We start from the raw sequence: 24,969 nt of genomic DNA, 5'->3' as shown, positions 1-24,969 counted from the left end.
ATGCAGCGACACCTTTCCAGTTTGGGGCGCAGAGCCTGTGCTTTGCCTCGTTTGAATCGCTCCAGCGTGCTCGCACCCGACCGTCAGACGAGAGCCCCACTCCCTCGGCTGTCACAAGCAGCCTCCGGCCCCAGGGAAAAATCCCTTCGGCAACACCGCCCCATGGGGCCCACAGCACTGGCATCTGCCTTGCTCATGTTCCCGTCCCCTCACCGCCTCCCTGCCTCTCTCGCCTCCGCGCTGGCTGTTGGAGCACAGGAAGCGGAGACGAGACGCTCTTGGCAGGAAGGTGGAGAAACGCCCCAGCGTGACGACGACATCCTGACTTGAACCCTGCCCCGGCACTGCTCTCCTCCGAACCGCAGCGCGTGGCTTCTGCCCGGCCCTGCTCCGTCCAGGGAGACGCGGGATGGACGCGGGAGGCTGTCCCCGCACAGGAAAACTGCCCGTCTTGGAAGGCGCTGCCAACCAAGGCCTTGTTAAATCCCCAGCGGGAACGGACCGACTGTCAGGAGCTCTCCGTGGGATAAGAGGCTGTCAGCATGCCCGCTGCAAGCACCGCGGCACTGCTAGCGCCATAAGCCATGCCCAGCACGGTCGGTCGGTGATAACACCAGTCCGGAAACTGCCTCCTGGGAGCCTTGAAGACGTGTGGAGCTTCTCAGTTCAGGGGCTGCTGCTAACCAATGCAACAGCCGCAGCAGCAATGCAATGACACAACTAGCAATGGTTGTGGGGCTGGCAATACTAAATACCATGTAACGTCAACGGGAACGCTTTGTCACACGCTCGGAGAAGTCGCACGTTACGGTGTCCTAAATAGCAGTGCTGACCCGCCCTGTGGTTTTCCGACAGAAAAACATGCGATCTCCCCAAAAGTCTAGACCCACTTCACACGTATCGGGGGAGGGAAAAGCCATGAGAAGCTTATCATATAATAGAAAAAATCAGCTCTAAGGACATGTGCTGTAAGAGGTACTTTTCAAATGTAAATCGTGGAACTCACCAGGCAGCGTAGATGAAAACAGGATACTTTCCCCGCAGTCATCTTAACGGGTACGCTTGTTTTACCGTCAGGATCAACCTAGGAGATGTTTTGAAAAAGGAGTAAGAAAAGGAAAACTCAACGAGAACTAAAATGAATATAGGGACAGCACATAAGGAGAGTAAACCACAGAAAGCCAACCAGTTACGGCCATCCGACTGGCGGCCTGTGGGCTGCGTGCAGCTCCCAAACTCCCAGTCCCAAGTCTGCTTGCCCCATCGCTTCGCTGCTGCTGCTGCCACCAAAATCCCCTTCCCTAGCCCAGCATCTGCTTCCTGCGTGCCCACTTCCCCCCGCCACCCCTTGTGCACAAGGGCCAAGGCAGGGCGGCACGGTCCTGGTGCAAGGGAGTCTGTGGCTGGGGAGGTCCTGCAGACCCCTTTCAGCTCGTGCAGGAGGCGGCTCTGGTGGGCATGCAGCCCCTACAGCATGCGGATAGGGGGGCTGCAGCCCCAGCCACTCAGAAATTGGACGGCTCTGTTGTCAAACAAGACGTTTCAGGAAGCAGCGGTTCTAAACAGAGAGCAGTTACTGGAAAACAAAGGGTAGGGAAGGGAGGAAAAAGAAAGGGGTATGAAGCGAGCTCGCTTACAAAAGCTTACGCACCTCTGATTGACTTAGTCAATGAAAGGGTCACGAACAAACTTTAAAACTGGATCAACAAGCTTTTAAAGTGGATTGTCTTTTAATGGAGGAAAACGTGGGCAAAGATGGTTTTTCCCTTTCAGGCTGGCAGAGGTCCAGGGATGCTGGGGGACTATGTGTTAATATGAATCTGGAGAGGGTCTGGGTCAGAAGTACAATAAACCAGTTTAATCTAAATCAGTTCAGTCTAATACTACATCCATCCAGGCTTATCTTAAACCCGTTTCGGCAATTTTGAAAGTGGCTTATGTGCACCACCCTTCTGTTGTGTTCCAGATCTGAACGTGTTTCCAATCTCTCAGACCAGCTTGTGTGTAATTTCTGTCCCAAGCCTAACAGAGGAGTCAAGAATTTAACAGCTAACGACACTACTTGCTTGAAGAACATACCAAATTCATCCAGCAAATGTACTTGTGCAAAGCATGTGCACGTAACAATATACGTTTATATTTCATGCCTTTGAATGGATACGTTCCTTAGGGAACACGTGCACATTTGATTTTTCAGCAATGAAGTTCTTCAAAACTAAGATGGGAGCCAGGTTGTTCCCTCCAGTCTGTGCAAAGTGGAGGATGAATGCCCCGATCTCTCTGCCAGGGGCCACAGAAGGGTAAATCTAGTATTAAGTAACATGAGCATCAACCACTCTTCAGCCAACTGACTACCAAACAAGGAAGCTGCTCAGACGTAACCCACTTGTTTCTCCAAATCAGTTCAATTTGTTGCAGTTTACCTGCGGGGAACAGGCTAGAGAGTCATCCTTCCTCCATGCATGAACTGCCCAGGAGCTCATCCACTGGGAAAAGACAGGGAGACACACACTACTCCTGCCATGCCTCAAGGGGAATTCCCTTTGGCTAAAAACAGACCCAGGACTCTTCCTCCCCCTCTTGGCTCCCTCAAGAGTCTTACATTTGGGGATCCTACAGGTAAAGTACCCCACTCCCTACCATAAGTACCTGTGACCCGAGATAACAGGACTCCTGGGACAACTGTGACTAATCCATGCTAATTTTCATTCAAGCCTCATGTTTAAATGACTTCTCCCTCCCTCCCCTTTTGATAGGAGTTAAAGACCAAAGATAAAGCCCTTGTTTGCTTTCTGCCTTAGGTACTTACTAGTGCTCCTCTCTCACTGCACCTTTGCGGAGCCTGGAGCGTTAGCTAACAGAAGAGGTTCTGCAGACTAAACAAAGTGTAGGATTTTCCATGCAGCATGTGTGCACACGCACACACATGCACACACACACGCACACGCAAGCTTGTTAGGTTTTCCAGCATAGCTCCAGCAGAATGACACTGTCAAAAAGTGGGATGCAAGGAAGGGGGAGGAAATGCAGAGAATTACGCGGTCTGTGGATTCCACAAGCTCAAAATGCATGATATTACTTCACTATAATTGAGCCAGTATTGTTCCAAAGACTAACTTAGGAAAAACAGGTGCAAAGGAAAGACCGATTCCTAAAGTGAACTGAAATTATTTCCTCCTCCGTAAGTTAACAGAAATAAAAGGAAAGAAGAAATGCCTTTCAACTGCAGTTTTGACTGTAGCATAACAAACTTCACAGGTGGCCGTGATGTTTTAGCCTAGAGAGAGTGAGGACTATTTTTACAAAGAACGATGTTATGTCTGAAATATAACTGCTTCATAGATTCACAGATTTTAGGGTCGGAAGGGACCTCAATAGATCATCGAGTCCTACCCCCTGCATAGGCAGGAAAGAGTGCTGGGTTTAGATGACCCCAGCCAGATACTCATCTAACCTCCTCTTGAAGACCCCCAGGGTAGGGGAGAGCACCACCTCCCTTGGGAGCCCGTTCCAGACCTTGGCCACTCGAACTGTGAAGAAGTTCTTCCTAATGTCCAATCTAAATCTGCTCTCTGCTAGCTTGTGGCCATTGTTTCTTGTAACCCCCGGGGGCGCCTTGGTGAATAAATACTCACCAATTCCCTTCTGTGCCCCCATGATGAACTTAAAGGCAGCCACAAGGTCACCTCTCAACCTTCTCTTGTGGAGGCTGAAAAGGTCCAGTTTCTCTAGTCTCTCCTCGTAGGGCTTGGTCTGCAGGCCCTTGACCATACGAGTGGCCCTTCTCTGGACCCTCTCCAGGTTATCCGCATCCTTCTTGAAGTGCGGCGCCCAGAATTGCACACAGTACTCCAACTGCGGTCTGACCAGCGCCCGATAGAGGGGAAGTATCACCTCCCTGGACCTATTCGTCATGCATCTGCTGATGCACGATAAAGTGCCATTGGCTTTTCTGATGGCTTCGTCACACTGCCGGCTCATGTTCATCTTGTAGTCCACTAGGACTCCAAGATCCCTTTCCACCTCTGTGCCACCCAGCAGGTCATTCCCTAGGCTGTAGGTGTGCTGGACATTTTTCCTCCCTAGGTGCAGCACTTTGCATTTCTCCTTGTTGAACTGCATCCTGTTGTTTTCTGCCCACTTGTCCAACCTATCCAGGTCTGCCTGCAGCTATTCCCTGCCCTCCGGCGTGTCCACTTCTCCCCATAGCTTTGTGATTCATCATTGCTGCAGATAAAGACTGCTCTTTGTGATGCCCCTACTATAGCACTGCTATATGTCAAAATGGTGAAATATGCCCCCCAAATGTAATGAGAATATTTACATACTGTATTAGCAGGGGTGCAATACCTCAGCTTTGCATAACGTTTCAGAAAGTTTTAAACTCTACAAACTAAAAGAAACAGACATAAGGACAGTTCTTAAAAAGCCACTCCTGTGCCCCTGGCTCTGGCACAAACTCTTCTAGTTTCTATGCAATGCTCTGTGCAAGCACGTGGACTGTAACGTTTACAGCATTACATACTCTACCCAGGGTCGCAGATGTGTATGTATAACACAGTACCGTCCTCAATCTGCATATCCCGCACAGACAGAACGAAGTAAACAGCCCATTTGTCAAAAGTACATAAAATATGGTATTGAGAGTTCTTTGCTTTAATGTCAAAAGCTACTTAAAGAGGAAAATTGCTCTTTACCAGACAAGCTTTCTTTTTGCAGAGATCACATCCACTACTCCTTCCTTGGAAGAAATCTGGGCAGGATGGCACGCTGGAGACGAACTGGTTCAATGACGCAGCAGCTTTCCTTCTTGGGATGCAACCAAGGCACTTACAGAAAGCAAGGGCTCTAAATAAAAGAGAATTTAAATATAAAGGTTAAACTGAGGTACATTGAAAGGCTCAGTAGAGAGAAACAAGGTGAACAGGGGCAGCAAACAGGGCAAAGGAGACGAGGGAAAAGGAGCCAGGCACCTGACCCGAACTCCTGGAAGGAAAGTGAGCTGGGGCTGCCTGTACATCTGGGCATGTGCTCTAAGGAGCTGGGAGTGCTGCAAGCTGGGGGACTGCTACCTCTGTCTGACAAAAGTCTTAACAAGGCCCGGGGGGGGGAGAAAAGGAGACTCTGCATGACCAGGGGCAGCAAACGGGGCAGTTTGCAAACAGTTCATAAGTCAGTTTGCAGGTTTGAATGTGACGGTGACGGGTGTGCACACTGCACAGTACAGTCTTTGTAACAAGACTAAGAGCGGTGTAACTGTAAAAGTGTGGTTTGGACTGTCAAGCAAACCACAGCAGTCACAAGGCAGGCTGTCAGAGCAGTGCCTCCCAAACTTTTCCTCAGCACGATCCATTTATGGCCCCATTCCTCAGCATGACCCCTCCCTCCCCACCCATAGCCCCCCACCCCTGCCACCCCATCCCGCTGATGTTTCAAGCCCATTTGGGGTTGTGACCTACAGTTTGGGAACCACTGTGTTAGAGGTACACTTATATAGGTATTTATTTATATATAGAAATATGTTTTTTAAAGTTAGTTCACAGGTCAGTTTGCCCCCCGTTCTTTAAAGGGGAGCCTTTAATGTAAGTTCTTTCTTTAATTGAGAGTACCTAATCTACATCTATTTAGTGTAAGTCGGTAAAACACAGCAATTAGACCAGTTCTTGTGCTCCTTGCTTAACTGGAGTCCAGAGTGAGAGGGAAGTTGGAGGCGGCGTTTGCTAGGTAATTTATCTGGAAGCTCTCCCTCACCTTCCTTCACCGTAAACTTGGAGAGAGGAAGCGGGTTAGCAGGGGAAAGGGAAGCTTTTGGGACCAAGGAGCAGCACAGAGGCCAGTTTACAAGGGAGTTTGCTAGGAAAGGTCTGCTTGGAAAGAGGGGCGAGCAGAGAGAGGGAGCGGATTAAGAAACCCAGCGACACGCCTGGAAGACATCAAAATCCCCGAGCCACTGCCACTGCCAGCTCTCTCTGGGCTCCTACCTGTGAGGTGTCCACCCAGGCAGGAGCGGTCACCATCTACCCCACGGGGTTTGCCGCTGGCAGGTTCCTTTCAGTGACAGCGAGATGGGGGAGCCTGTGATGTGAGCCGCGCGTTCAGGTGGTGCCCCTCGGGAAGCAGGCGAGAGAGCTACAGGAGGAGGTGGCGAGGCTCCAAAGCATCCTCCACCATGACAACTTCATCAATTTGATGCTTGAGGATACTTCTACTGTGGTGACAAGACTGCCAAGGGCGGCACTAGAGAAGGAAGAGGACTTGAACGCCAAGGAAGGCAGAAGCTGAAAGCTTGTGACCTCTTGCAGTAAGGAGAAATATTCACGCCCACCTGCAGCGGTTTGCCTGGAGAAGAGACATGAAGCCCCAGCAGCAGAGGAGGAGCATGTTCCATCGGTGGCAGAGGCCAGGCCAAGCCTTTCCAAGAGAGGGAGGGTCGAGACCACTGCCACCAAGAGGAAGTGAAGGGTGGGGGTGGTTGGAGACTCCCTCCTCTAGGGGTAGAGGCGTCCGTCTGCCAGCCTGACCAGCTAGCGGATTTACCAATCAGGCCACGGTTCTCATGGGGGATTTCAATCCCTGACATCTGCTGGGAAGGCAATACAGCAGCGCACAGGCACACCAGGAAAGTGCTGGAGAGTGCTGGGGACAACCTCCTGGTGCAAGCGGTGCAGAGGCCAAGTAGGGGCCATGCTCTTCCTGACCTCCTGCTGACAAACTGAGAAGAATTGGTGGGGACTCAATCAGTGAATGGCACCGTGGGCAGCACCAACCACGAGATGACTGAGTTCAGGATCAGGAGGCAGACAGGCAGCAGGGTACGAGCCCCGCCCTTCAGAAAAGCAGACTTCCCTTCACTCAGGAAGTGCTGATGGGCGGGCTCCCCTGGGAGGCCAATCGGAAAGTAAAAGGAGTCCAGGAGAGCTGGCTGTATTTTAAAGAAACCTGACGGAGGGCACAAATAAACCATCTCAATGCGCAGAAAGACTAGCAAGAATGGCAGATGACCAGGTCGGCTTAGCAGGGAACTCTCAGCACGCTAAAACACAAAAAGGCAGCGTGCAAGAAGTAGAAAGTTGGACCAACGACTAGGAAGGAGCATAACAGTACTGCTTGGCATGCAGGGACGAAATCAGGAGGGCCAAAGCACACCTGGAGTTGCACCTCATGAGGGGCTTGGACTAGACGACCTCCTGAGGTCCCTTCCAACCCTCATTTTCTCTCATTCGGTGAACTCTTCCACTGCAGTTTCATCCACCGGTTTTGTTCAAATGAAAGAAAAGACTAGAGACAAATTGTTTCCCGTTACAAAAGCTGCACTGGCTTGTCCCCCTTTTTTTATCTGTTTACTTCTTCAAACAGTTGAAGATAGCACTCGCCTATGGATTATGGGTTTATAATTGCCAGGACCACCATTCAGCCCTGTTTTAAAAGTAAGGTATAGTTTACAACCCTCTGTTATAATAGGTGATTTTAATGAGACTGTATTTTTCTTAGGAGAGAGGCAAGAGTTTCTTAGGGTGATATTTTTTACTGGATCCACTGTGTAGTTAAGATCAAGTTAGACAAGCTTTTAAATGCAAGACAAGCTCAATCATTTCATTCTTTACAGCTCCTGAATGAATGCTACGTGGTACTAGTGATTTAATTGTCTTTAATATACCACTTTATTCTAGCACTTGATCTCCTGGCACCAAAATCTCCAAACACATCTCCTCCATATTATCTAAAAGGAGTAACAGAAACCTCGACATCCTTTGGGATGAGAACTGATGAGCAGAAGTTGTTTTATTTCTTTTTATTCCTCTCTTGTCCTTAATTGCCCCCTATAGTCCCAGGTAGTCCAGCAGACCTAATAAGTCTCTCACAGACTTTGTGTTTCTCATTTTTTTCAGAATGGACATATACAGTAACCACAACCTTCAATTCACAGTTAAAAAGTTAAATAGTTTAACAGATATTTTTCACATCAGAAAATATCCATAATTTTGAAGCAGCTCTTTGGACACTTCAAAAGGTTGATTAAAATATTACTTTGCATAACCATAATACTCCAGACTTGTCAGAACTGCACTGAGAACAGCTAGAATCCCTTGAAAGAGCTAATAACTCAGTGCATTGTCTCACCAGCCCAAACCCCTCATTAGCTGCATCCTTGGGCTGCTGCTGCCACTGCCACTGGGGGCTGGAAGCTGCACCAAGCTCTTCCCAGTGTGGCTCTGTTTGGGCATGGCAGGCGGCAGTGCTGGGAGTGGGGGCTATGGCAAATTATGGGGTGGCTGTAGCTCCCCCACCCGTAGCTACCGCTTTCACTGCTGCTGCTGCTGCCGCCACTGTCCTTCTCACCTGGCCTGAGCGCAGCCCCAGCCCAGCCCAGCCCAGCCCCCGGCGGCAGCCTGCCCTCACCCCGTGCACAGATCCGGGGGACACAAGCCCGCCCTCGGAATGTGTGCAGGAGTGAGAGCCACCCCTTCCCTCCCTGCCACCCTCGGACGAGCTGCGGCTCCGTCTCACGTCCTGCCCCAATTCAGCTGGGCAGTGCCTGCCCCAGCCCCACTCCCTCTCTCACTGCGGGGGACCTCAATCTGCGCCCCCCATGCCTCTTTCCTTCCCAACACCCTTTCACCCCCACAGACTTACCAGCCAAATGCTATTCTCCAAGCTGCCAGGCTGCATCTTGGCAATTGGATCAGTATCATCCAATATGGATGGTCTACAATCAGCCATCGGTATCGGCCCAAAACATCTTTATCGGTGCATCTTACTGCTAGTACATCATCAAGAATACATGTACAGTTTTGAAAATATAAATCATGACAGAGCACAATTTCAGAACTCTATAATTAACAAAGGTTGATAAAATAGTCTTGCACGTTAATGCCAAAACCTTGGTGAAGCTATTCATTAAGAGCACAGCACAACAGGGATTTAGGAGGTTACACTCAAACCTAATGTACGCTTGGTATCACCAAAAGGACAACTGAATCCCATCCACTATTAAACTGGTCAACTGACATATCTGGAGGGGGAAAAAGTTAAAATACAAGATTATTTTTTGTTCTTATTTGAAAATGAGCAGTCTCTCAGCTAATACATTCTGATCTATTTGAACTGTTACTTGAAAGCAAAAGTGAATGTGACTAATTACTAACAGTTAAGCATACACTAGTAGGTATACATTCTTGTCTTCATAAGAGTAAGTAGACACACCCAAACCCTATATACTTAAGGCAGTTGTGAGGTCCAGGAAGTGTACAAGAGGCAAGGATTGTTGTGGGTGATATCTTTTATTAGACCAACCGCATGGTTGGAATAGATTAGTCAAGGTTTCAAATGCAATGCATCCTTCAAGATATCACCCACAAAAACCCTTGGTCTCACATACCTCCTGGATCCTCACAGCTACAACATCATTCCAACAGCAGGAGAAGCAATGATTTTTTTGGTGATGTCTTTCATCAAAGCAACTCTAGTGTTGTGAGAGCTGTTAGATAAGCTTTCAGACATCAAGTGTCTTTCCTCAAGTCCAAAAAACCTTGTCCAACAGCTCTCCCAACTATACTAAAGATAGCACAAAAAATCCTTGCCTCTGACTCCATGTAAATGCAAACAGTCTGCTTGGAGGCACAGAGGAAAACTGTGAACTAGGTGTGAAGAGGAATTCTCATTGTAGGATACAAGAAATGCAGTAAAATAGTTCAAGCACCATGCAGGCTTACCCAGAGACATCAACATTTCCCACATACTGAAATACCTGCTATTTGAATATGAAGCTCAAAAGAGGAACACCAAAGCCTGGTTCCTACTAATCACAAGTTTATTGTCATGGCAAACAAAAGCGCAAAATAGTTCTACGTGGTAAAATATACAGTCCTCTGTAGAGGGAATAGGCCACTGGCTCTATCGAAAGATTTTCATTAGCACGCTGCAGGTTATATAAAAATTACCAACTTCTGTTTAATACAGTTTTTCAGACAAGAAAAACACACTATCAGGCTGAAGAGGGCAATTACTGCATTCCCTTCTGTGATAAAGACAAAGGTAGGAATTATACTTAATACAGAACAATTAACTATTAGACGTTACCGCAGCTTCAGCAGTTATTTCCAGTTTTAAATTACAGTCTGAGATGAGGAGACTGACAGATAATTAGAGGCAGTGAACTGGCCAATGTGCTGCAATAGCCAGTTAGAAGGGTAATCGGCTTATACTGCCAAATAGGAAGAGAACATTAAGGCAGTTAACATTTTATTTCAATTAAAACTTCTACAACTGACACTTCAGGTCCCAATGAAAAACTGCATCTTATAAGATAAACTGTTTTTCTTTCCCCAAACACAAGGCCTAAAAATATTCCCTAATCTTCACTAAAGATGTCCTTGATTCCTGATCAGAATATCTTGGTATAGCTATACCATTACAGGTTTTTAGTTTGGGGGAATACTATGAAACAAAAATATGGTTCAGTGGTAAACTGTGCAGCAATCCTGAAACACATTATGCCATCTTTACTTTGTGGGGGAGAAACCCAACAGCTCCATAGCTAAAGAAAGCCAAAATACCAAAACTTCTAATTCAGTGACTCTCCACCAAGGTGACTTGAGTTCCTCTAAAGGCAGCCGTAGGGTGCCACACACTCACCCTTAGTGCTGGCAGACAGGAAAACAGGATTCAGAAGTAGGGGTCTACCAAATTCAGGACTTTCGCAGAAACCATGAATCTGGTAGGTGCCTTGTGGAAAAGCCCAAGCTGAAACCCTGGCAGCAAGCAGGGCTGTGGGGAGGGGAAGGAGGGAGCTGGAAACGGGCTGGAAGCCCTGGTCCTGGGGGGAGTGGGGGGGAAGCAGGGGGAGCTGGACTGAGATTTTCTCTGCTGAGCATGACAGGCCCCTCCCACGTCTCCAATTGGCTGAGGGGCCCTGGAAGCCCTGCCCCTCACTGGAGATTGAGAGATGGCCATGGGTTGGGACTCCCAGGGCCCTTCAGCCAGAGGTGTGGGGGGGCTGCCATGCGCCACCGTGAAAATGGTGACCACCACTGCACTCGCATCACAGAGTCGGGGGGAAGCCCCTGCGAGCGACGTAGGCCCCATATTCATAAGGTAAAGTCAGAGATTTCCAGCAGGAATTCAATATTAAAGACATTCTGACCTGTCCTGGCTTTTCTGAGTTGGTTGCAACAGAAAATTGCCATTATTTTTCTGTAGTAAAAAAAAAGTAGAAGCTAAGACTTGGAATTTCCCAAGCTATGTCTTCAGTCTAAAAAGCTGAGGAACACAGTACTAATTAATAGCTGACTATGAAAAATCTTTATGAGGAAAATTTGGAGAAAGAGCAGCACAAGAACTACAACTTTGACAAACAGGATGTTAACATGCAAGCCAAGCATCTGTTTAATTCGCATTTTTACTTGAAAGGTTATAAGAAAAGTTCCTAACCATCAAAGAGCTACTCAGCACAGCTCACAAAGACATTCTCAAGGACCCAGAGGGACGGCCCTCCATCTTCAGGTCCCTCTGTGCAAAAATGAAGTTTCTTTCCTACCTATGGGGACGTTTTACCATCTTGTAACATCTACACTTTTCCCAGAGCCTAACGAAGGGACTTTGATCCCGAAAGCCTGCAGAAAAGGACAGTTTTCTTGCCATTTTCCAGTTGGTCTAATAAAAGGTATCATTTTGGAACCCAGAGTTCTAGTTTTTTGTATATAAGAAAAGTTAGCATCTTTGCAGTCATATATGAAAGCCCAGAGGTACAATAAGAGAGCTTGTGATTTGCACCACTTAGCAGCACTGTGAGCAATCATATAAATTAGAGGTGCACTGATACCTTGGTCTGATATCGGATCGGTACCAGTAGAAAGAAAACTGGCTGTATCGGATATCGGCCCGATGGGGCTGATAATTTGGCTGATAAATGCCTGTGCTGCGCAGTCACAGCACAGCACTCAGGAAGCAAGGAACACATCTGGCAGCATGGAGAGCTGCCTTCAGCTGGCAAGTCCGGTGTGGTGGAAGGGGAGGGAAGCGGCATGTGGGGGGCAGATCAAGGCTCCCGCTGGTGATGGAGGGGGTGGGGGCAGGCGCTGTCCAGGTGGGGTGGAGAGGGGGAGCTCCAGCTTGCGGTGGGGGGAGGCGGCTCCCACTGCTACCTGCACTCTGGGAGGGCACGGGCGGGGGGGGGGGAGGGGCGGGCGTGCCCCTTGGATCTGTGCACGGCAGGGTGGGCTGCAGCCGGGGCTGCGTGAAGCTCTTCTCGGTGGAAGCAGAGCCCTGGCAAAATTTGGGCTGGATGCAGCATCCTCCCAGCACTGCCAGCACCCACTCCAAGCCTAGCCCCTGCTGAGAAGAGCCCCACGTGGCCGTGGCTGCAGCCTGCCCCGTCCCACACAGATCCAGGGGGGCACATGTCCCCCCAGTGCCTTCCCGGGTTGCAAGCAGCAGTGACAGCCGGCTGGCCCCTCATCACGAGTTGTGGCTCCGTCCCCTCCACCCCGCCTGGGCAGCACCTCCCTCTGCCTCCTCCCTCACCACAGGCGGCGTCGATCTGCACCCCCGCCACGCCCCTTCCCCTTCCCCTTCCCCTTCCACCAGACTGGACTTAACCAGCTGGAGGTAGCTGTATCGGAAACCAGATCGGTATCAGCCAATATGCCTCCTTAAATATCAGCTATCGATATCAGCCCCAAAAATCTCTATCAGTACACCCCTAATATAAATTCATAACTTAAAAAAATATTTTAAAGGTATTATTTGGTTATTGTCCCAAAGTTCATTAAGTTTTTAATAAACATAAGAGTATCTTACTACTCAAAAAGAGCTTAACTAATTTCCTTTTTCTCTAAAAGCTGTAAAATGATCAGCAATTAATAAAAAAGCACAGCTTTCTGGGCAAAGTCTTCAAAAGCCAGAACAACACTGCATGTTGTAGTACAGTTTGATCGAGTGTGTCAGGAACTCAGCTAAAATGTCTTTAATTAATCCAAAAGCCAAGAGCAGATATATAGTGACTAAAAAGTGTACCCCAGGGGGGTGGGAGCAGCCGGATGCGGAGCAGGTGGGGGTGGCGAACGGTCAGACGTGGCGGGGGGTGGCAAGGGCCAGACAGAGCAGGGGCACGGTGAGTGGCAGAGCAGCGGCAGCGCAGCTTCTGTGGGCCCTGCTCTCCCTCCGCCCTGGCCCTGCTCCTGTGAGGCAGCAGGTGTGCTACATCTGCACCCGCCCCTGTACATTCCCTGGGACCTTTCAAATTACCTCCAGGGGTAGGCATACCCCAGATTGACTACACCTGCTTTAAGCAAATGCTCTAAAACACTGACAAAGAACGTTTTGCGTTTGAAAGCTTGTCTAACTTAATTCCAACCATTCAGTTGGTCCAATAAAAGTGATCACACCCAAAAATCCTTGCCTCTTGCATACTTCCTAGATCATCACAGGTAGAACATAACTCTACACAAACGAGTGCTCAAACCACGGGGTGCTCAAACATCGCTCTAAACAAAGGCATGCCAGGGCCCCATCCATCTGTGCAGAGGGAGGCAGGGGGCACACCAGCCCCAAGACAGTGCAGAAAGGGGGCTTTGTCAGCCTCAACCCGAGCCCAAGGGGCTTGACAAGGCCCCACTACAGCGGCAGGTTGGGGGCATGCCCGTCCCCACGGCAGTCCCACGGAAGGAAGAATGGCCAGGCCTGAAACCAGCCATGCAGGGGAAGAAGGCAAAGCTCCAGAAGAAGAAGTGCAAAGTCCTGAACTTAGGACAGAACAGTCTCATGCACCGCTACAGGCGTGGGACCAACTGGCTAAGCAGCAGCTCCACAGAAAAGGACCTGGGGGTTACGGTGGACAATAAGCTGAATAGGTGCCAACAGTGTGTGCTTGTTGCCAAGAAGGCTAACAGCATACTGGGCTGCATTAGTAGGAGTGTTGTCAGCACTGAGGGAAGTCATTATTCCCCACTATTCTGCACTGGTGAGGTTACATGTGGAGTACTGTGTTCAGTTTTGTGCCCCCTACTACAGAAGGGATGTGAACAAGTGGGAGATCAGGAAAAACTTTCTAAGAGATTGGTGAAGTGCTGGGACAGCTTATCTAGAGAGGTGGTGGACTCTTGGAGGATTTTAAGGCCCGGCTCGACAAATCTCTGGCAAGATCAAATTAAGGATGGTCCTGCTTTTAGCAAGGGGTTGGACTAGATGAGTTACTGGAACCCCTTTCAACCCTAGTTTTCTCTGATTTATTAGAAACATTTGGAAAAATAGCAGTGTAAGAAACAAAGTTGGCGATGTAGCATCCATGGACATCTACATGCAAACAGCAGCTACGTCCCCATTGCAACACGCTCCCCTGGTATAGCGCGCCACTACGGTGAAGTAGCGGCTAAAAATAATCATGTGCCACACATACAGCACAGTAAAGTTGCCATAGTGACACATGTGGATGCGCCCTGTATCTTGTTAGAATTTGATTGAGCTTGTCAGTAATTCAGTTCAAATGTCTTTATTAAATCCAAAAGCCAATAGCAGAGATACAATTACTTTAAACAAATGCTCTAAAAGAGTGACAAGCTTTTTAGCTCAGCTCTGGTGGTGCAGTGGGTTAGCATGTGGTACTTATAAAGCAGCACTAGGAAGTGATGCCAAGGTTGTGGGTTCTGGCCTCCCCTACAGCATTTGACTTTTACTTGGGATGCTGAAGCAAGCATGTGTGTGCCCTTGGCTCCTGTTCAGTGGTAAGGAGCCAGCAGCAGCAGTAAGGTGAGCTGGGCGAGCTGTAGGAAAGTGGGAAGGGGTTTTCTCCCATCCCTATTTAGTTGAGGGGAGAGCAGGAGGAGTCTGAACTCTGCGCATCAGCATCATTGGCTTCAGACCGTGTTCAGGTGAGTGCACAGAAGGGAGTCTTAAGAGAACGTTAAAGCATTGTGGGTTAGGACACGGAGGTCAAGGGGAAAGGGACCTGGTGATGGGGGTCTGCTACAGGCCACCACATCAAGGAGCAGAGCTAGACTGGGAATGCTTGCGGCAGCTCTCAGAGGCCGTACAGTCTAGGGACATGGTTGTCATGGGGGACCTAAACTACCCTGACATTTGTTGGGAAGAGCAGTCAGCCGAATCCAACCGCTCACCTAACGCAGGAAGTATACGGTCCCACTGGATTTGGTGTTGGCTATGGGGGATGAGCTGGTAGGGGAACTACAGATTCGTGGTCACCTTGGGGACAGTGACCACCACTCACTCAATCAAATTCATCATACAGCGCAGAGTGGGTAAGATAATAATAGGATGGAGGTGCTTGACTTTAGGAAGGCTAACTTCAGTGTGCTCAGTTTAACCAGCGATGCACTGCAGGAGAGGAGTATTGGCGAGATGGGAGTCCAGGAAGGGAGGTCGTTCCTAAAGGAAGTGATCCTTCAGGCACAGAGGGAGATGATCCCAGTGCGAGGGAAAGGGGAGAAAGGGGCCAAAAAACTTCCTTGGCTAAACACAAACATCCAGAAGAGCCTAAGGGCAAAAAAAAAAAGACATATAGGTGGTGAAAGCAGGAGGAAGCTACCAAGGAGGAGTGTATCTACTTGGCCCGCACTTGCAGGGTGCCAGTTAGAAAGGCCAAAGCAACTACAGAGCTGAGGCTGGCAACACAAATTAAAGACAACAAGAAGTCTATTGTCAGGTATGTAGGGAGCAAAACGAAGGCGCAGGGCAGCACAGGACCCCTACTGGAGAAACAGGAGCAATTAGTGACAGACAGGGAGGACAAGGCTGAGCTATTCAATGAGTTTTCTGCCTCAGTGTCCTTGAACAAGGGTCAAGATCAGTCTCCTAACAGGTTCTTAGATAGGATCAGAGGGATACCAGCCTACCAACTGTCGGCGCTGACGTGGTGCAGAGTCACTTGGATGGACTGGATGTGTTTAAGTTAGCAGGCCCAAATGCGCTGCATCCGCGAGTACTGAAGGCATTTGCCGGTGTCATTGCAGAACCACTGGCACGGCTGTTTGAGCACTCGTGGCACTCGGGTCAGGTCCCAGAGGACTGGAAAAGGGCCAATGTGGTCCCCATTTTCAAGAAGGGGAGGAAAGAGGATACAAGTCATTATAGGCCAGTCAGCCTCACCTCCATCCTTGGAAAAGTCTTTGAAAAGATTATTAAGGATCATATTTGTGGGAGTCCAGCGGGAAAAATAATGCAGCAGGGCAACCAGCATTGATCCGTAGCAGGTGGATCATGCCTGACTAATCTGGTTTCATTTTATAACCAGGTCACAAAATGCTGATGCAGAAGTAGAGGTGGATGTTGTTTTTTTGGATTTTAGGAAGACCTTCGATACGGTATATCATCCCACTCTCTTAGATAAATTAAGAGGCTGTGACTTAGATGTTTACACGGTCTGGTGGGTGGCAAATTGGCTTGCGGGTTGCACCCAGAGAGTGGTAGTAGATCGGTTGGTATCGACCTGGAAGCATCTGGGTAGTGGGGTCCCACCGGGTTCAGTCCTCAGACCTGTACTCTTCAGTGTCTTCATCAGTGACTTGGATGTGGGCGTGAAGTGTGTCCTCTGTGCAAGTCTGCAGATGATACTAAATTGTGGGGTGAAGTAAACACTCTGGAGAGTAGGGAATGACTGCAGGCAGACCTGGACAGGTTGGAAAAGTGGGCTGAACACAACAGGACACAGTACAACAAGGACAAATGCAGAGTACTGCACCTAGGACGTAAAAATATCCAGCGCACCTACTGGCTAGGAAATGACCCTCTCAGCAGCGCAGAAGCGGAAAGGGATCTCGGAGTCCTAGTGGACTCCAAGATGAGCATGAGTCGGCAGTGTGACGAAATCATCAGCAAAGCTAACTGCACTTTATCGTGCATCAGCAGATGCATGACAACTAGAACCAAGGAGGTGACACTTCCCCTCTATGCAGCACTGGTCAGACCGCAGTTGGAGTACTGTGTCCAGTTTTGCGCACCATACTTTAAGAAGGATGTGGACAGCTTCAAGAGGGTCCAGAGGAGAGCCACTTGTACGGTTAAGGGTTTACAGGCTAAGCCCTATGAGGAGAGACTAAGGGATCTGGACCTCTTCAGCCTCCACAAGAGAAGGCTGAGAGGTGATCTTGTGGCCAACTACAAATTCATTAGGAGGCGCAGCAAGGAACCAGCGATGCTCTGTTCACCAGGACACCTCTTGGGGTAACAAGGAACAATGGTCACAAACTGACAGAGAGCGGATTTAGGCTAGACATCAGGAAAACTTTCTTCACGGGAAGGGTAGCCACAATTTGGAATGGGCTTCCAGGGGAGGTGGTGCTCTCCCCTACCTTGGGAGTCTTTAGGAGAAGGCTGGATAGGCATCTGGCTGGGGTCATCTGACCCCAGCACTCTTTCCTGCCTCGGCAGCGGGTCGGACTCAATGGTCTGTTGAGGTCCATTCCAACCCTAGCATCTATGAATCTATTAATTTATGAATCTTGTGTTTGAAAGCTTATCTAACTTAATTCCAACCATGCAGTTGGTCCAATAAAAGTCACCACACCCAAAAAATCCCTGCCTTTTGCATACTTCCTGGATCATCACAGCTAAAACACCACTCTTAACAAAGAGTGCTCAACCTTTTTGTCTGGTGAGACGGATGGACAGTGCCCAATCCACATGCAAGCAGTACGCAGTCAGTGGTTCCAATCTGGGGCCCAAGGAGTTCATGACAGGGCCGCATCCAGCTGTCCAGAGCGGGCTAGGGCACAGCCCAGTCCTGATCCAGCATGAACAGAGATTTTTGGCCAGCCCCAATCGAAGCCCATGGAGGGAGGAAAGGTAGGGGCATGACAAGAAACCAATCCAAAGGCAATGGGGGGGAGGGGGTGCCTCACCGAAGGAAAGAGTTTAGACAGGTGAGAAACGGCCAAATTTCCCAACTGTGGGGAGCCCAATGGGGCAGATATCATAGCTCCACAGGCTGCAATTGGCCCATGGACCAGAGGTTGAGCACCCGTGCTCTAACACTATCATCAAAACACTATAACAATATTTATTATGCTTGCCAGCATTGAATCCGAACACTTACAGCTGGGCTCGCAGGAAGATCCTAGCTATCCCATGCTGCCTGACTCCCAGGGAAGCTCACTAGCAAAGAATCCACCTCTCCCACCTCTTCCCCTCCACCCCCAGTCTCTCCCAATGTCATCTTCCGAGCTAGCCCACACACATCTAGCTTGTCATTCCCCAGACACACAACCTTCATTCCAGCCTGCCTGCAAGTCACTGCTTTGGGTGACTGGAGGCAGCAGGCACACGTGTGTCTCTGCACACACATCCCCATGGCCTGCATGCACCCAGGCAGGGTCCTGGGAGTAGCACCAATGGCTGGATGCAGCTAAGTGTATGATCAGTGGGGGTTGGAGGTCCGGGACTTGGGGACTGTGTGTGTGTGGGCAATGGGGATGGGTACCTGCCAGATATGGGGGAAGATAGCCGGGCGTCAAGGCTGCATCAGGGCAGGGGGGACGGGAGGGGTAGGCGCCTGCCCCTTCAGCAAGAGAAGGAGGCATCGGGGGGAGCTGCATAGGTGGGCTGGTGGCACTTGGGCTGGTGCTCATACTTGTATGGGCAGAGCAACTGGGAGACGCTGATGAGGGATGGGCTGGAGGGACCGTGACCAGGCTCCTGGTGAGGCACGGCAGCCCCAGACCAGGGCAGGGGGGGCCGCCACAGGCCTCCCCTCCTCCCTCCAGCCTGTGCTGGGGCTGGACTCTCTCCGCTGAAATCCGCACGAACTGCGGGACTTCGGCCCGAATGGCACAGGGGCAGCTGGGGGCTCCCTTTAGCAGGGCTGGGGGAAAGCAGGTCGGCACTGGCCACTGATCTTCATAAATAGGTCCTGGTACAAAAAAAGTTGAGAACCACTGTCCTAGACCTCCCATCCCTTTAACGGGTATTTATTTCCTTGCCATTGTACACCCACCTTTTCTCTTACATTAGCATATCACTTCATCCTGCCAACTGAAGCATTTGGATTGTCTGTCTGGCTGCCTCTCTCAAGTCATACTTTCCTGAAACTGTCCTGCTTGAACCTGAGATGATAAAATAACACACTACCTATTACTTTACAGTTCTTAATTCCTAGATGTTTCATTTTTTTTAAAGTTACAGTAATCAAATACTCAAGTAAGTTAAGAGCTATGATGCTATGTGATTGCCAGGTCAAGGTTAAGTGCAGTTTTCGTAAAAACAAAACCCTTCTTTCACTAAATCAGATTTGCTTAGTATATAAGGGAACAGGTGGAAGAAATGGGGTGGTTTTTTTTCATCCCACACCTACACACTGCTCCTGAATTTAAAAGCCAAACTGACTTCTTCCCTATTTCTACATCATGACAGGTGGTAAAAGAAGATATTCTTACAGAATCGTTTTTCAGATTTGTTCTGTTCAATCACTTCCTCAAAGTCCCCCCTCCCTGTGTTTTTCCTTTTTGGTCCAAATCCTCCAACCAAGAGAGAAAGAGAACGGTCCCAAGGCTTAAAATTGTAATTTATCAGCATGAAGCTCATGTGTGTTTGCACAACAACCAGTGCAATCAGTGGGCTAATGTGGCCTACAAACAGTACCAAAATAAAACTAACCTGGAAAAACTCCAATATCCCATGCTGTATCTATTAAGTCTCATTTCCTTTGTTGGTTTACTCTAGCTAAGCAAATGAAGTCATAATACTAGATTGATTAGCTGCTTTAAAGGTAAGACCTGCCTTAGCTTTGCTGTGTATTTGTAAAACTAGTTTCACACCCCACTTCTGCAAATGATTATGCAAACATTTAGCCTCATGCGCTAATAGTCTTACCGAGTTTAACAGCTCATTTGTTGAAAACTATGCACACACAGACTTGGCCTTCGAATACTAATGGAGCTTTTTCAGACTATATCTTTTCAGGATAAGAACTAACAAACAGGCCATAGTGACAAATGCAGTTGCGTTGACATAAACGGGAATTTTCATTTCATTTACACACACCCTAAGTCTTTATTTGCATTTGTACAGCATCTGCTACAACAGAACTTTAGTCAGGATTGTCACCTCTCCTCATGGAAGGACGTACAAATAATTAACACAGTAATCAACTATCATGGTTAGCTAGTATACAGAATACGTAGCAGGGCACTGGGATGTGCCTGACCCTTTAGGAGAGCAAGCAGCCTGAGAGGCTACTTTTAGGGGGCAGGGGGGAGCTAATGAGGGACTCACCTGGCTGGAAGAGGGCTCAGGCTGGAGCTACATGAGCCCCGAGTCTGCACCAGTCTCTTCGTTTCTCCCCAGCTACTGCACAGTGCAGAACTCCTGGCTCCGGGTCCCTGAAGGGAACTGGATTTTGGCTGAACAACTCTACAGGTCTGGAAACAGAGGCAAGTTTCTTGGACTGAGGAAGACTGGGTTTACAGGCAAGTGGTCTTTATGTTACACCTCTAAAGACTGAGGTGTCTGCCAGACAGCGGTGATGTTTCTTATTGATTTATGTTTAGCCTTGAACCCTGGGGGTGCAGACTCAAGGCTTGCTTAGAGAGCCAGTATCCCAGGAGCCCTCACACTGAGGGTGGGACCCAGGGAGGGGTCCCAGAACTGAAAAAAGGCTGAGACCCAGATCACGAGGTCCAAGAGGCCCAGAGCCACCTGTGTCCAGGGCTGGGCGGTGGAGGGGTCTGGGAGCTCAAGGGGGCAGAGTGTATAAGAAGGAAGATCAAAGGGAGAACACCTCTGAGGCTTAGGGCGTGGTGTAGGGGAGGAAAAGGAACCACACCGTTTGCCCTTGAGGCTAGGTCCCTGTAGGGCACCTGTAGTCAGGCCGAGAGTAACCTACCAAGGTTGGATGTCTGGGTAGCGGCCAATGGGGCCTCAGACCCAGGGGAAACTTACTGGATTCGGGCTCACTCTAAGGCCTGCTAGCAGCCTCCTTGAATCAACCTGTAATATTAAGAGCAGGGCACGGCTGGTGAACAATGAAGAGGAAGTGACATTAGAGCTGGAGCCAGGCAGGAGCAGCAAGGCCGCTAGGGGTGTCATGGCAGCCCCTGTGGCTGTGAGCCTGTCACAGAGTACTTCTAGTTTTTCCTTTGAAAGGAAAATATAAAGTAGTGATAAAATTATGATCGCATAATCTGTGATTCCATGACTCGTTTCTTTAAAATTGTTTTAATGGACCACCGATAGTACAGTGCAGCCCCAACACAGCAGGCCAGACTGCCAGTGGCCAATACATTCACGGGCTGGATCCAGGTGTTCCTGCTCTGGCACGTGGGTGGGCACCATCTGGCCAGGTGGGGGACAAACTGGCTTCAACACAGCCCTGATGGGGAAAGGAGCTTGACCCATCCTTGTCAAGAGGGAAAGAAGGCTAGCCAGGTGACCCTGTAGGGAGGGGAAGAGTGCCTGGCCTGGCCCAACCCGGCCCTGCAGGAAAGGAAGGGGACACGGTCCAACCCTGATCCCGAAGTGGGGGAACGTGGCCCAGGCCCACGGGGGAAAGAGGCATAGCTTGGCTCAGACCAGCCATGCAGGTATTGGGGCTTGGGGATTTGGCAGGGGAAAGTGGTGGGGAGGCTGTGTTCATGGCCACCACTCGCTTGCTGCCAATTCCCCAGACCCATGGGGAGCCCCACAAGCCAGATGTGATCGCTCCATGGGGCTGCATTTGGCCCAGGGGATGGAAATTGAGCAACCCTTGTCTCGTAGATGCATAATACAGCAATTTATATTTGCTTACAGAGATAATTAATAAAACATAAATATCAATGAAATGTTAGTTAAAATCTCAAAAGATTAAAAAATACCTGTCAGCATTTTCATTTTTACACTCTGCCTTGTATGGATAGCCATTTTAATAATATAACATTAGGTATCGTTTTCAAAAGATCCTGCCTGTTTGAAAATATGCATAAGTGGAGCAGCTGTAAATGCTTCACAACAAGTCGTAGCGCTGAAAGAAGAAGAAAAAAAAGTTAATTTCTCAATTAGTGAATGAGTTCACATTTTGGACTCTAAAAATACCCACGGTTAGTTCTGTAGACAATACATTTAGAAATCCTTTCCAAGAGTTACAGAAGTTCCATGTCCAATACAAATCACCATTTCCAAAGATACTAACAGAGCCAACAAACAGTCTTCAAAGCAACCTTGAAAACAGCACAAGAAAAGCTGGAAAGCAGGGTTTGATGTTTTTCCACCACAAATCATACTAGCCTATCTTCAAAAAGGCCAAAAGGTTCCCAAACAGTTACGACTTTTATTCCCTACCAGCCTTTACTAGACCTGAACTAGCAGCTTAAAAGTCAAAACTTTTCATTCTATTTTTAATCCGTCTTGTTTTTTATTTTTTTTAAATCTATTTTTAATCTTTCTTGTTTCCCCAAGAAAAGCCATTTTAAGGATCCAATCCAATTGACACTGAGATGAATGGGAGTCTTTTCACTGACTTTACAGAGTACTGAATCAAGCCCAAAGCATTCGTAGTGGATGATTTCCTCTTTGGAACCCCGCCCCCCACTCCGCAAGGGAAATCACCTATCAGTTATGATACCACATACCAATGTAAGAGCAGAGACTCGCCAAAACAAAAGCAAAACACCCAACCTCCATCAATCAGTGTTAAAACAGAAACATGTTTCTAAGTATGTAAATCAGGAAAAAGAGGGGCTTTTTTCAGCATTGAGGAAATCAGGACTGTTAGTCTTAACTTTACACAGAAGAGCAATTTTAAAACTATCCCATACTAAACCCTAAGATTAATGTAAAAAGATGATACTATCTCACCAGAGGAAAGAGTTTAGACAGGTGAGAAACAGAACCTGGTATTCATGGAAGGGTAATTATTGGTTTGGCTAGGCACTTTTGCTCCTATTTGCTCTAATATAATTTCCCAACCTTAAAATACATTGTACCTTCTCTTTGGGTGTGCATCATACAGTATTTCATGACACTACTTTACCCATTTAAAGGTAAAAATCCCAGTGATACAACATTCAAATTGGAAGATTTAAAATTATAGCAAAAACTAGAATAAATATCCCCCACCACAACTCTGCCTAGATAAGTCTTTTGGTTTCTGTTGAACAAAAGAAGATTGACAAATATAATTCTTCCTACACGTTCAGGTTAACAGGAACAGAATGATTCATATACACTACGGTACTAAAATAACTGCATTACTGGACTCATTTTTGGCAACTAAACCTATTACTTATGTTCACTTGGAAATTTTAAAAGCCTTGGTGGGGTGATATAGTTGGGGTAGTCCTGCTTCAAGCAGGGCATTAGACTAGGTGACCTCCTGAGGTCCCTTCCAACCCTAATTTTCAATAATTCTGTTTAGTTTGAAGCATGGGAAGTTTCATTCAAGAAGTGAGAGTTTCTAGTCAAGATTTTTCCCCTCCCCCAAAATGCAGGAGCATGTGAAATCAGATTTTACTGTCAGTATTTTTAAAACATGATTACAACTGCTATTGCTAAATGAATAGATCCTATTAGAAAGGGAAGCCAAGCAACTTCCTATGTCAGGGAGCGGATATGTAGTAAATTAACTGGAATCAAAGTGGTTCCATAACTTCATCAAGCACTTTCTCCTTTCTTTTCCTATGGGCATGCATGACCATGCAAAGGGTGTGGGAAATAAAGTTTCAGGCCTCACCTAGCCAGATATTGTGCCTATTTAAATAAAATTGGTTTTAAAGTTATCAACACAAGCTACACCAAGAAAACCACCTGTGAATTGGTGTGCACTGCTTAAATTGACCACATTGAGTAAACCAGAGTTAAACTGGTTCCACTTTTTGTGTAAGCAAAGCCAGAGGCATAACCAGGAGCGTCAGTGCCCGGGGGAGACAGCGCCGAGCGCTGGAGCGGGAGGTGAGGAGCGTCGAGCGCTGGAGACTCCCTGAAAACCGGCAGTTTGTTCAGTAACGAACTAACTGCAACTTGAGGCCTTTAGGCCTACGCTGAATGAAACAAGGAGACAATTTCAGTCCTACTTAATGTCTTCACTGGAGCATGTCTGAAATCAGTCCCCATTAACAGGCATGAAAAATATACCCAGGTGCTATTGAAGATGCCGTAGAGAAAGCGATCATCGTGGCTTCCTGTACCTAGTACGGGGGTTTCTCAGCCTGTTTCGGCTCCAGGCGCCCTTCTGCAACTGGCCTGAGTTTTGTGGCACCTGCTTTTCACAACTAATTTCAGTCATTTTTTCATTATGAAAAATAGTAGACTGACTCCCACCCCTACTCACTCACTCGGTGTGTGAGCCCATGCAGCCACGTACATGCATGCACGTGTGTGTGTACGTACATGCATGCACACGCATCTGCATGTGTAGGTGTATACACGCAGTGCACCTGTAGCACATAGGGTACAGCGTGCCTGCAGGTGCATACTGCGTGTGTGTGCACGCAGGTGTGCGCAAACAGGCAGAAGTGTATGTGCACTGCCAACGCACTCTTTCCATGTATGTATCCCGACGTGCACACACATGCACACACATGTACAAGTGTGTATGTGGATAGCTACACGCCCGCTCCCCGTACAAACACCCGTGGGCAACCCCTCGCAGCCGAGGACGACCCTCTCTCAGCCGGGCCGCGTATCTGCGCGGGGGCGGGGGCGGCTCTGGAGTGCGGACCAGACACACCGGGCCGCTCCTGCCCCCACCCCCCCCGCTCCTGCGGCTGTGCAGAGACCCGGCCTCCATCGTGTCGGTGCCGCGGGGTGTCGGAGCGGGCCTGAGGCGGCCTCGACACGCTTCCTCCGCCTCCGCTCCTGCCGCCGAGCGCGCGTGCCCGCGACACACCCCGGCCCTACCGGCAGCGGCGAGGCCTGGACACGGGCACGTGACCGCCGCCTCCCGCCGCTCCGGCCCGCTCCCGCCGCCCAGCCCGCGCACGCGCGAAACCCCCTACTCCTCCCCCCGCCCCTCTCCCGCTGTAGTTACGTGCAAGCTCCCATTGGCCG

The 24,969-nt window shown here is 48.8% G+C and overlaps 2 long non-coding RNA genes across 2 annotated transcripts; both read right to left on the bottom strand.

The window, feature by feature from the left end:
• Positions 1 to 840: 840 nt before the first annotated feature.
• On the bottom strand, positions 841 to 19,135 carry LOC132248729 (uncharacterized). Its single transcript, XR_009460081.1, has 3 exons — positions 18,944 to 19,135; positions 4,698 to 4,848; positions 841 to 1,084 (listed from the first exon to the last, which is right to left on the bottom strand). It is a non-coding gene; the product is annotated as an uncharacterized LOC132248729 (long non-coding RNA).
• An 832-nt stretch (positions 19,136 to 19,967) lies between these two features.
• Positions 19,968 to 24,543, bottom strand: LOC132248732 (uncharacterized). Its single transcript, XR_009460085.1, has 2 exons — positions 21,801 to 24,543; positions 19,968 to 20,366 (listed from the first exon to the last, which is right to left on the bottom strand). It is a non-coding gene; the product is annotated as an uncharacterized LOC132248732 (long non-coding RNA).
• Between the last annotated feature and the right edge of the window lie 426 nt (positions 24,544 to 24,969).

The sequence above is a fragment of the Alligator mississippiensis genome, chromosome 1, assembly GCF_030867095.1.
Source record: "Alligator mississippiensis isolate rAllMis1 chromosome 1, rAllMis1, whole genome shotgun sequence".
Lineage (NCBI taxonomy): Eukaryota > Metazoa > Chordata > Crocodylia > Alligatoridae > Alligator > Alligator mississippiensis.
This window is presented reverse-complemented; position numbering and strand designations above follow the sequence as displayed.